The sequence below is a fragment of the Canis lupus genome, chromosome 10 (genome assembly GCF_048164855.1).
Source record: "Canis lupus baileyi chromosome 10, mCanLup2.hap1, whole genome shotgun sequence".
NCBI lineage: Eukaryota > Metazoa > Chordata > Mammalia > Carnivora > Canidae > Canis > Canis lupus.
The window spans coordinates 40882950-40895733 of NC_132847.1; the positions used below are offsets into that span (position 1 = coordinate 40882950).

The 12784-nt window shown below is 38.7% G+C and overlaps 1 long non-coding RNA gene across 2 annotated transcripts in view; it reads left to right on the plus strand.

Annotated features, from left to right (window-relative positions):
* The first annotated feature begins 4341 nt into the window (after positions 1–4341).
* LOC140641507 (uncharacterized) overlaps positions 4342–12784 on the plus strand; it is a 210235-nt gene continuing 201792 nt past the window's right edge. For both annotated transcript variants that reach the window (XR_012038022.1, XR_012038021.1), the window contains exons 1-2: positions 4342–4476; positions 5579–6335. This is a non-coding gene — a long non-coding RNA (uncharacterized lncRNA). The remainder of the gene's footprint in view (positions 4477–5578; positions 6336–12784) is intronic.

The window sequence follows — 12784 nt, forward strand, 5'->3', positions numbered from 1 at the left end:
AAAGCAGGTTAGGTATAAATTATCTGTATATACATGGTATATATGAAGTATTGAGTATAAATGATATACAGTATTATATGTAAAGTGCTTCTAATAGTCCCAGGCAGAGTTAACTATTATTAGTATTTAAGAACTATAGAAATATAATTATATACAATAAGAATGGCAAACACATTTTAAATACTTTCTAAATATGTTAATACAGTTTTGCTTAAAGGACAGTAGATAAGATTTTTAAAAATGTAAAAATCTTCTAACCACAAAAGATTCTTCTCTAAATTGTGATATACTTCAGGTTCTTGTAGTCCACAGAATTAGATCCACTCATTCTTGGGTTCCCTACTTGACTAGAGCTCTTACCCAACAGCAGAATTTCAATAAATGTTGACCCGGAATAATCTGCATCCTGACTAGCATCTTTCAAAGGCTATATTTTTAAAAAATATTTTATTTATTTATTCATGAGAGACACAGGGAGAAGCAGATTCCATGCAGGGAGCCTGATGTGGGACTCCATCCTAGGACTCCAGGATCACGCACTGAGCCAAAGGCAGATGCTTAACCACTGAGCCTCCCAGATGTCCCTCAAAGGCTATATTTATTTGACATCCAAAGATGCCCTAGGCACTGGTGATACAACGAGAAATAAAACATAGATTCTGCATGTGAGGGAACCACAATGGAGTGGGGAAGGCAGCCTGGTAAAGAGACAGGTGCATCCCTAGTGAAGCAGTGAGGGTAAAGATATGCAAGGATCTAGGGGGTGCCACGTGGGCACAGGGACCCCAGGGGAAGAGTGAGTGTCAAAGAAAGTTTTCTGGGTAGTGCAGACTTGTATCTGCCCAGTTTGGGAATTAGGTAGGTCAGCAAGTAAGGCAAGAAAAAACCAAACAGGTATTAGGGCCAGAATACCATTAAAAAAAAAAAAATCTCTTAATTGCCCATTATGTATTTGTAGAATAAATTCTGTATAGATACATATCTGTACACACATGTGAAATGTCTCTGGCAATGTATAGTATATAATAGTAAGTATACAAGGAATATTTTTGAATATTTTATTTTAAAAGATTGGTATCTTGCTGAGGTTATAACATTAAATTCAGTTCATTTGAATGTGTGGCCATGAGATTCTATTCACACTGGCTAATGAACATTGCACTATTATTATGTTTTTAGCACTAGTTTGCAAATGTTTATTAGAAAGATAAAGCAACATTGGCAAAAAAGATTTGTTCTTTTTTAAAAAAATTTTGTTTATTTGAGAGAGAGAGAGACTTGCGAGCGCTAGCGGGACGGGGGCGGCGGGGGGCAGAGGGAGAGAGAGTGTCCTGAAGTAGACTCACTGCTGAGCATGGAGCCAGACTTAGGGCTTCATCCCAGGACCCCAAGATCATGACCTGAGCCAAAATCAAGAGTTGGCTGCTTAACTGACTGAGCCACCCCGGCGCCACAATTTATGTCTGTTCTTAAAATGGAATGCATTATAAAATCGTTGTGAATATGAGTGACAATAAAATGTACTCACCAATGTATAGCCTACAGCATAAAAATGTGTCTATTTTTGGGCTATAGATGTTCTGTAAGGCAACCACGCAAACATCTTTATCCCTTTATGTCTGGAATGTTATGATTCTAAGAAGACATAAACATAGTAGGCACCAGTCTAAACTGTGAAGACCAAAACACTGATGTGATATTTCATCAACAATCAAGGATATTTAAAGTGAATGTTTCTATGATGGATTTAGATACACAAAGTTCTTAAAGCGTTGTTGTGGGGGAAAAGAAGAGCTGATACATGTGAACAAATTTAAAAAGCAGTTAGCTAACACATTCTCAGCAGGTTATTTTCTCAGGGAAGAGGCCCAAAAACTAAATCTTAATAAAACCTGCTTCTCTCATAGGATCAATGCTATCATATAGGGTTATGTTTCTGACAAAGGGCCTGATTCTAATGTCTATGAGCTATGAAGACTTTTAAATAATTAAAAATCAATTAGGCAGACATCAGAGTAATGATTTAAAATTATATTTAACATGATACAGTAGTATAAGGTATTATTCAATGATCTCATCTTCTCTGTAATTTAGTTTATATTGCAACAATGACAAATTCAAAGAATTCTTGTATTGAGAACATTTTTAAACACAAAGAAACACTGAGGAATAGATCATTTGAATTGTTCTAGATTCGTTAATCACCTAGATTCAACAGTTTTATAAATGTAAAAAAGCATTATGTACAAGCAATTACACCTCCTTGTAAGTATGCATATATTTTATTTTTACCCATATTAAGGTATAATTTACATATCATAAAATTCATCTGGGTTAAGAGTGTAAGTCATTGATTTTTCACCATTGTGCAGCCATGACCCAAATCCAGTTTTAAACATATCCCTCATTCTCCTCAAATTCCCTTGAGCCATTTTTAGTATGTTCTAGGTCCTTTGCATTTCCATGTAAATTTTAGGATTGGCTTGTCAGTTTCTTTAAAAAAAAAATCATGTTGGGATTTTGTTGAATCTGGCAATCAATTTGGAAAGATTGTCATCTTAACAAGTGTTTTTTCATAGCTGTTATAACAAATGACCACAAGCTTAGTGGCTTAAAAGAACACATATTACCTTATAGTTCTGAAGGTAAGTCCAAAATCATTCTTACTGGGCTAATGTCAAGGTGATGGCAGTTGTGGTTCTCTGGGCATCAGGCCCAGTTGTATAATCCAGTAGCTGGGACCAGATAGTCACAAAGGACACTAGAAAAGCTCCATAAGTGGTAATAGGAAGGCAAATCAAAACCCTGGGGCTGAAGGCACCTGGGTGTGGAGGTACCTGGGTTCTCAGCCTGCCCACTGCTGTATGGGGAGAAGACCCCTCTAGTGTGTAACACAGAAGCTTGGAGTGAGTCAGGGCATTATAGTAATAAGGATAATCATGAAAAAGAAAGTTGTTTGAAATTAGAAAGCTTCAAAAGAGTATGCTTTTAGTGGGAAGGCTTGGATGGTGGAATCAGATATTTGTGGTTTTATTTAAGAAGTATGTATTGACGAAATAACACTCATGTAGCTCTCAACACCAAGTAAGCCATCTCAACCTTGTTTTCTATTATAGAAAATAATAAGGCTCCGGGTACAAGTGGAGCCTTATTTAACACCTGGAGGTTATGCAGAGTGAACTGGCATTTACAACCGAAAGTCAACCTTTCCTTGAATTTCATTTTCCTTTCTTTGAACTTGACCACAGTTTCACATTTCAGTTTTAAAAGCCGTTAAGTGCTAATTTTCAAGGTAGACAAACTAAATAGGCCACAGAAAGCTGACTTTCCTAATCTTCTTAGGAAAAAGTCGTAAGACTTCTAAGTTCTTAGACTCTGTGTTTTAGTCTCTGTGATATAAGAGAGATTTACTCTATTTACTCTATTTTTCTAATGGAAAGCCATAAATTTTTTCCCAGTTGAAATTATTGTATTCTATGATGTGGAACTTGGGTCTTCAAGTATCCATTTGTCTTGACAATACAGTTAACCCAAATTATATTCAGAAGAGAGTCTTCACTTGATAGGAGGAGGAATGGGCATTTATCAGGTAAAATTCTTAGAGGCAACTCCGTTCTATTATGAGGATTTTAATTCTACCCTAGTAAAGAATATAATGCAACACTCAAACTGCAAAATTGTCTGACTGGACTCCATGTACTTGCCCAGTACCCCAAATCACTACCTGCTTCAAGGATAACTAGTACAACTGTTTCTCTAGATCAGCATTTTAAAATTTTTTGGAGTCATGTACTGCTTTGAACATTTGCCAAAGACTGTTGATTCCAACTCTAGACAAAAATTCTATAAACTTGTACATACACTATTTTTCAGTTAATATAATTTATTGCACTGGAAATTGGTTTCCTTCACCTCGAATAGAAAAATGTTTCCCAGAAAGAATTATATCTCCCATTTTCATTTTTCATATAAATATAATTGAATCCTTGCTTTAAAAAAAGGTAAAAAAAAACCCACACACACACAAACAAAATTAAAAGTCAAACTTAATTCTAATGGTTTATTTCAGTATCAAGGAGGTTGTCCTTGGTCAGTACGAGAACTTGGAAATGGTGAAATGTTCTTGAATATGTATGAGTTTGACCCAGATGCTTTCTAACGTTTTATATTAATAGTTGAAAAATTTTAGGACTGTATCAGTAGCTCCCTTTGCCACATAAGGACAGACTTATTTCCAGGTGCTGAATTCCCTCAAGATTCTTCCAGTTGAATTCACATTGCATCACTTTCTTTGTTCTTAGTCACTGAGGTCAGCTTTGTCTTTGTGATGCTGGCAGGCCAGGTCTGAAGACCGAAAGGTTGGGGGTCCCATGGGACCAGCCAAGAGAGTCCCTAGCTTCATGTAGGATGGAAATCAAGCATGAGCCAGCAGGAGCTGAAAGCAGTTTATTGAAGATATATGTATATGAGAGAGAGGTGAGGGGCGTGGAAGACGGGGGGGAAAAGTATGGACAGAGTGTCCAGAGGACTTAGAAAGGAAAAGAGCATGAGTCTTATTTTTTTTTTAAGGATTTTATTTATTTATTCATGAGAGATACACAGAGAGAGAGAGAGGCAGAGACCCAGGCAGGTAGCCCAACGTGGGACTCGATCCCAGGTCTCCAGGAGCATACCCTGGGCTGTAGGCTGTGCTAAACCGCTGAGCCACCAGGGCTACCCAGATCATGAATCTTATCTTTGGCTATTCTTATGAGGATGGTAGTCTGATATATGTGTCCTTTCAGGCATGGAGGGACCAGTTAGAACAAAGACAAGGGACCAGGTAGTATTTCTTGAAGTCAGGGGGTCTTGGTATTGAGATGTCTAGTTACAGGACCTGAAATGCACAAATGATAGCTTCCTTTGGGTCATTCTCATCTGATCCTTCCTTAGATGTTATTTATTCTAGAGAATTTTAGCCATTGTTCTAGAGAATCATTAACCCCTTGTCCTTTACAAGGAGGACATAGCCATTTGCATTACAAAGCATGTGGAGAGTGGGGTGGGGGTTTATGTTCTAGTGAGAATAGAAGCCAGAAGAGAAACAAAGGGGGGAAAATGCAGCTTTTTCTTTCCTGCAGTTCCCTTCTGTTTCTGTGTTTCATCTACATTATCGATACTATGTCATCAAAGAAAGTATGTCTTCTGATTCTGTGTTCCCAAATTTTAAGCAAATAATCTGAGCAAAAGTATTTTTCTGCCATGTTTGATTATGTCTTCAGATTTCTACCTACACCAAACTCTCTAAGGCTCTATCCTCTCTCCTGTTTACAGAAGCACTTCCTCTAGCCTTAAAAGTTAGTTCTGCTTTCTATGTCCAATTTTATCTTCCAGAATAGGAAAAGGGGGGGGGGGGGGCTTTGCCAAAATAGTTTTTATTTTGTTTTGTTTTTACCAGCATCCGTAATGGTGACTCAAGTTTTGAATGGAAAGCTTTAACTCTTGCCTATGGCTACAAGTATTGCCAAAAAAAAATCACATCATGAATGAATACTTTCCTGTCAGTTTATACTGAGCAGACTTTCCTTTTCTCCCTCAGGAAGCTGAAAATCCCCCCTGATGTTTCAATTGACTCTTCAAAGACTTACCCTCAAGAAGGCCAGTGATCTTCTGTGTAGTAGAAAACATTTCTATTTTGCTCTCCTTTCTTAACAAAATCTTTTGAAAGTGAGGTGAATGAAGGCCCTGGATCTGATGGAATTGAGGACTTAAAGTAGATGATGACAAAACTTCTGTTGAGTCCGTTGGCAGAGTCTCTGAGCGAAATGCATGCTGATGAGGACAGCGATGAGTCATGATGACATACGGAGCCTCTTTGTTCATCAAAGCCGCAAACCAGATGTGTTACCAAGTCCTGCAAGGACTCCATCTGTGCCCAGAATATCAAGATTATCCTCATGGGGAAGTTTTCTTGGCAAGGAAACTTGTCACCATTTCGAAGACAGTGCGGGCCTTTGAAGTTTCAAAACAGGGCTCAGGAAAGAGAAGTTCTTCTTTGAAGTTTAAGCCTGCCCCCAGCAGCTACAAGTCAGTGTGGAATGCAGGGAGAAATGCAGGGGTTTCATCCACTTGCATGTTGAAAGGAAAAGGAAGAGTAGCTGCCAATTATTCTATGATGTGCATAGAAATGGGAGAATTTGAGTGTGGATTATGTTACTTGAATAAGACACTGCTTCAGATTTCTTCTGTGTCAAGTAACATACTAGCTTGACTGGTTCCAAGGTACACGGATTCCCCAAAGCTTCTCCAGTTGTGCTTAATAAATGATAAACAACTTTATTCAGTGCTTCAAACAGGTGTGTTTGGAAAAATTTCAAGATTTAGTCGAATCCCAACTTTTTTATTTTAGAAAAATCTTGTCACTATCTGGCTAGTGGAGAGGTCTTCCTTCAGCGTTGTTAGCTTCAGCAAATTTATTTGTGAAAGCCAACTCAAGAGGCATCTGGGTGGCTGAGTGGTTGAGTGTCTGCCTTTGACTCAGGTCATGATCCTAGGATCCTGGGATCAAGTCCTGCACTGGGCTCCTTGCAGGGAGTCTGCTTCTCCCTCTGCCTATGTCTCTGCCTCTCTCTCTGTGTATCCCGTGAATAAATAAATAAAATCTTGAAGAAAGAAAGAAAGAAAGAAAGAAAGAAAGAAAGAAAGAAAGAAAGAAAGAAAGAAAGAAAGAAAGAAAGAGAGAGAAAGGAAGAAAGAGAAAGAGAAAGCCAACTCAAAGGACACATTAAATTTTACTGTACTTCTTTTTCTTGAATATTTTCCAGTTTAGGCCAGAGTGCTCATAAATGTGGAAAGATGTCTATAACCATAAGTGCCAGAGCATGTTCACTCAAATTTATTTAGAATGAACCAATATCTGGACTTATAATTGACATTAAAATGTATGTTTCTTTAAAAAAAATAGTTTACTTATTTGAGAAAGAGAGAGAATGTGTGTATGAGCAGGGGGAAGAGAAAAGGGAGAGGGAGAGAATCTCGATTCCCTGCTGAGCATGGATTCCAACTGGACGCTGAATCTCACATCCCTGAGATCCATGACCTGAGCCAAAACCAAGAGTCAGACCCTAGCCAACTGAGCCACCCAGGTGCCCTTACATAGTTCTCTCTCTTTGTGATAGCCACAAGGAAAGCTTATTGCTATCTTGAAACACAAAGCAAATCATGTTTCCCCCTACAGTGTTTTCAAGATTTAGAACCATATTTGTGGTCCACCAAAAATATGGAGCCAGTATTTTTGAAATCTTGATGACACTAAGTCAGTTTGAGCTGCTATCTTAAAGCTGCCAGCTGTTTTCTGATTTGAGAAGAACTATTTTCTAGATTCAGAAAAATACTCTCATTTCTCTTTTGCAAAGGTAAAGCCAAAATCTTATTTCAGAGAGCTTTGGACAGTATGGGAACTAAATATCTCTGAATGTGAAATGAAATTGACCTCCTTTGGGGTATTCATATCTGTGTAGATTTTTATGCTATTGTCTGGAAGAAGAGCCTGATGCTGATGGGGAGGAAAACATGATTTTCTTCCCTATTAGACCCTAGTGAAAATAAAAAACCTCAATAGGGAAGTCAGAGTCAAAAATTCCTGTGTGGTAAATAAATAAATCTTTAAAAGTGGGGGGGGCGGGCGGCTGGGGGCTTGCACTGCACCTGGCTGGTGCAGTTTGTTAGGCATCTGACTCTTAGTTTCAACTCAGGTTGTGATCTCAGGGTGGTGAGATAGAGCCCCATATGGGGCCCCATGCTCAGAGCAGAGTCTGCTTGGGAATCTCTCTCCTGCCCTTACCACTTGTGCTTTCTCTCTCTCTCATAAAATAAATAAATTAATCTTAAAAAAATATTCCTTTGTGAGAAAGAAGCTGGAACCTGCTATTAGACCAAGTCCCTGGGGTAAAGGATGAGGAAGTAACTGCATTAAGTTTGGCCTATGGATTCTAAAGGTTGTGACCATTTAAATATCTAAGTAATTTACCTTTTCTGTATAGAAATTCTCTTGTGATACTCCTTTGCTTTTAGTAAAGTCTTACATATTCTAGAAATTTACCTCAGGTGTGGAATTACCCAGTGTTAGGAGGGAAAAATGGCAGAGGTCAGGATGAGGCTGCTTCTGAGATGGCCAGAAGTGACCTGTAAAGTAAGATGGAAGGCTGGGTTGGTTGCTCAGTTTTAAGCATCTGCCTTCAGCTCAGGTCATGATCTCAGGGTCCTGGGATAGAAATCCATGTTGGGCTCCCTGCAGAGCAGGGAGCCTGCTTCTCCCTCTGCCTCTCCCCCTGCTTGTGCTCTCTCTCTCTCTTTCTCTCTCTCTCAAATAAATAAATGAAATCTTTAAAAAAAAATAAAGATGGCAAGCTAAAGAGGTAGCCATGTGACCATGACCACCAAGACAGGATTGTGGCATATGGAGGCTTTCTGTAGGGCTCTAGAGACCCTCAGTGAATGGAACCTAGAGAAAGAGTGGACTGCCTGTGGTCCCATGGAGTGGATACTTGGACTCTTGTTCTGAGTATTATAGGGAATAAAGATAAGGGCTGAAATCATTGGGACTTGCGGCATACAAGAACATGTAACTTCATGACATGCAATCAATTTATGTCATCAACCCTAGTTCCATCTTATTCTTATTTTTTCATTACTCATTCCTATAAATTTATGTATGTACTTAATTTTTCTGTGGTGTGAATTTATATTGTATCGAGTCTTTTTTTTTTTTTTTTAAAGATTTTATTTATTCATGAGAGACATAGAGAGAAAGAGAGGCAGAGACACAGGCAGAGGGAGAAGCAGGTTCCATGCAGGGAGCCTAATGGGGAACTCGATCCTGGGACTCCAGGATCACACCCTGGACTGAAGGCAGGAACCCAGGGATCCCCAATATATTGTATTGAGTCTTGTAAATAACACCAGTAGGAACAGATGGTGTTGGCTAGAGCTCATGGTCAGAGAGGCAATAGTTGTGTTACTACCCTGTGCAGAGGCACCTTGGAATGGGCAGATCTAGAATGTTCCAGGAAAGAGAGAAAAACATTTAATTGGTCTCCTTTTTATGAGTGACCATGCAAATGCCCTTGTCAGTGATAGGGACTCCTTGTTGCCAAGCAGCCAGAGGTTAGGTGCCTGCTCTGCAGCAGCACTGGGAATACACCTGCATACCACCTGGAGACCTGGAGACCAGTGGGAAGTTTGAAGCCTTGCTGCAAGGGGAAGTTGGGGTTGGATGCAAGTTTCCCATTGGGAGAGGGAGTAGAGCCAGTTCCAGCCAGCTCACCATCTGCTAATCCAGGAGGAGCACCAGAATTTTAAAAAATTAATCCTTCTTGTTACTCTACAACATCTTTGGAAGTTATCTTAAATCCCTTTTGGAAGAAAGCAGGATATAAAAATTAATTTAAAATAAAGTGATCAGGGTGACTGCATGGCTCATTTGGTAAGTGTCTCACTCTTCAGTTCATTTCAGATCATGATCTCAGGGTTGTATGATGGAGCCCTGCATCAGGCTCCACACTAAGTATGGAACGTGCTTAATATTCTCTCTCCCCCTGCCCTCCCTTCCTCTTTCTCTCTCTCTTTCTCAAAAATAAAATAAAATTTAAAATAATAAAAATATACTGACAATATCCCCCCCACCCCCCAAAAAACCTAATCATAATACCAAAAGAATATTGTCCTTCAGAGTAGTGCTCTTTAGCCAATGCAAGTAACAGTGTCTCCATAATTCAGTACATGCTTGGACTTCTCTATGGAAACCACCTTCGAAGCCATTTATCAAGCACAGAACAAAATCATTATTTTATGCCAACTGGACATTCTCTCTCAGTCTGCTGATCTTTATTCCTTCTTCCCTTCCTATTTTTTTCCTGTTGAATGCACCCTTCCCTTCTTCTGTATCTTCCTCATTTTCTATATGAGCACCAGTAACATCTTAAGAGGCCATGCTTAGGCTGGTACTGGCTTAGAAGGGGGAACCTCTGGGAAAGGGGGCTGTGAGATGGAACCAGCTGGGGATCAAGAAAGTGATTTGGATCCCAAAGAGGAGGTTGCTTGGGGTTTAGTAATTTGTATGCAGTCTGCAGAGGGACGTTTTGCAGCTGAGTGATGTACACATGAGTCATGGTAAGGTACAATCACAATAAGTTAAATAGCTATGAGTTTAGGAAAATCTGTAGAGAGCATCATATAAATGCCTTGTGTAGTCATTATTATCTTTGTTTTAAAGGAGACAGCAAGTTATTTGGGGGCCCAACAGAGCCTTGTTACAAAGACTTCTTGAATTTTAAAATGTTACTAGTTTTGTATATCTGAGGAGTTATGTGGGTTTTTTTTTGTTTGTTTGTTCGCTTTTTTTTTTGGTCTTGCAGTAGTATCAGAAAAACATAAAAACATTCCCCCAAAACCAAAAATGCAATGGTGGAAAGCCATGAAAAAGACAGCCAGCAGAGGGCACATAGATTAGAACTAAATGTCTTGAGTCCACTGCCTTTCCTTTTCTTTTTTAAATTTCCTTGGGAGTAAGAAGTATGTCAAATATAGATTCAAAGGTCAGAATTTGAAATTTTTATATTCTTCTTTTTCTTTCAGGATTCAAGTATTTGTATAGGAGAATTCAAGTATTTTCAGGATTCAAGTATTTGTATAGGAGAATTTTCATATTCTTCTTTTTCTTTCAGGATTCAAGTATTTGTATAGGAGTGAATTTTTAAAATAATAGTGAATAAACAATAATATACTTCACAATTGCCTTGATCCCATTCTTTTTGAATATGAAAATACTCTTTCCACAGTCCCTCTTACACTTGGCTCTTAACATTGTTTTCCTCGATTATCAAAACATGATATTCTGAAAAGTAGAGTAAAACAGCAAAAAGCAGAACAACAACAACAAAGCCCCATACAAAGAGCTCCTGGAGTTGAATACTAATTGCGATTTGATTTCTTTTCCTCCATTCTTTTCCCATGCACATTTTTCTTTTTAAAATTGTAAAGAAGCACTATAACAGGATTACTTTTTAAAGGACTATAACAAGATTACTTTTTTAAAAGGCAAATGTATAATACAATGAGATGTTTTCTTCTTAGTCTGCACACAGGGATCCAAGGTTTTCAAGACTAGACTTACATAACAGGCCTCAGAGGACCAGGGCAGTCACTTAGCACTGGTCAGCACACAAACTCACATCATATAACCCCCCAAATTATCATCTAATTGGGTTAGTGAGCCACCACTCATATGGAACATCCTTATTGGCCAGACAGGTTTAACTTTCCTTATGTCCACTTATATATAGTTACAACTGGTTTAGACACGGACCCTTAGACCAGTATGTCATGGCTAAGGTAGTGGAGCTGATTTTCCTCAGCATAGAGTAGTCTCAATTTATGTAGAAATTAGACTATGTGGGAGTCCAGGTGAGAAAAGTTGATGTGCTTTATGGTGATAGCTACAAAAAAGATGGAAAAAAAAAAAAAACAAGATTCTTGATTTATTTAGAAGACAGAGCCAACAGTATTTAAATGAGTATGAGAAATGAGAGGAAGGGAAGTCAAGGATGGCTTGAGCAATTAGTAAAGTGGGGAGGCCATTCACTGAGCAGGAAGGCTACAGGAGGAAGAGATTTGAAGGGGAATAAAAATACCATTTTGGATATATTTAAGTTTGAAGTTTACATTAAACATCAAACCAAAGATGTCCAGTGTACAAATCTTGAGTTTTAGGAAAGAGGTAACAGATAGAGGTACAACTTAGGAATCATTGAGGAGGTGGTGGAGTATAATACAGGATAGTACTTAAGAGTAGGCAGGCAAGTTGCAGCCCGAATGCCTGGGTTCAGGTCTTGAATCCATCCTCTATTAGCTGTGACTCTGGGCAAATTATTTAATTTCTCTGTGCCTCAGTTTTTATTTTAAGGTGGGGATAATAATATGAACTATCTCATAGCCCCATTGTGAGGGTTGATTAATATATGTAATATACTTAGAATGGGGCACAAAGTAGGGGGTGAGTCATTAGTCCTATTATTATCATATGATTATAGTTGATATTTAAAGCCATCGTTCTCCTGAACCATGATCACCTGAGTCTAGCCAGAGAAGATGTTGAAAAACTAAGACCTGAAAACACTATAATCTTAATAGACTACAGGAAGAGGAAAAGGGATCAGTGAAACAGATGAATGGGATGAAAAGGAAGAGAGAATAATGTTCCCGGAAGTGAGGTGGACATTCTCTAGAAGGAAGAAAATGTAAATGTATCAAGTGCCTTGAGAGGTTGAATAAGATGAAGCCTGAGAACAACCTGCTCAGTTTGGCAACATAGAGACACCCTAGGGGATGTTACAGGAGCCAGTGTGATGAGAAGGTACAGAGCAATAGAGTTCATATGCAAAGGATAATGTTATAGAACTACCTCTTTATACTCTAGAATTACACATTTTGGCAAGATTCCCCTACAGTGACAGCTCCTTAGAGCCTGAAATTTCTGAGGGAACAGCAAATTCATAATTCCCATGTCAGGCTCACTTAGGGCACACACTTATCTAGTGGAAATTGCCATCGCTACTTCAGAAGTTATTTTTCTCATTTTATTTTTTGCGGAGGTCATAGAATTAAATTTGCACAAGTTAAATGATGTGGTACCCCTATTATCACAAGCTAAGACAACATGAGGCACAAACAACCGCTCAGGGTGGTTTCCTCAAATGAAGGCTGGGGAGTAGCAGGTACTTTCAGTTTCATGGATTCTTCTGCAGTA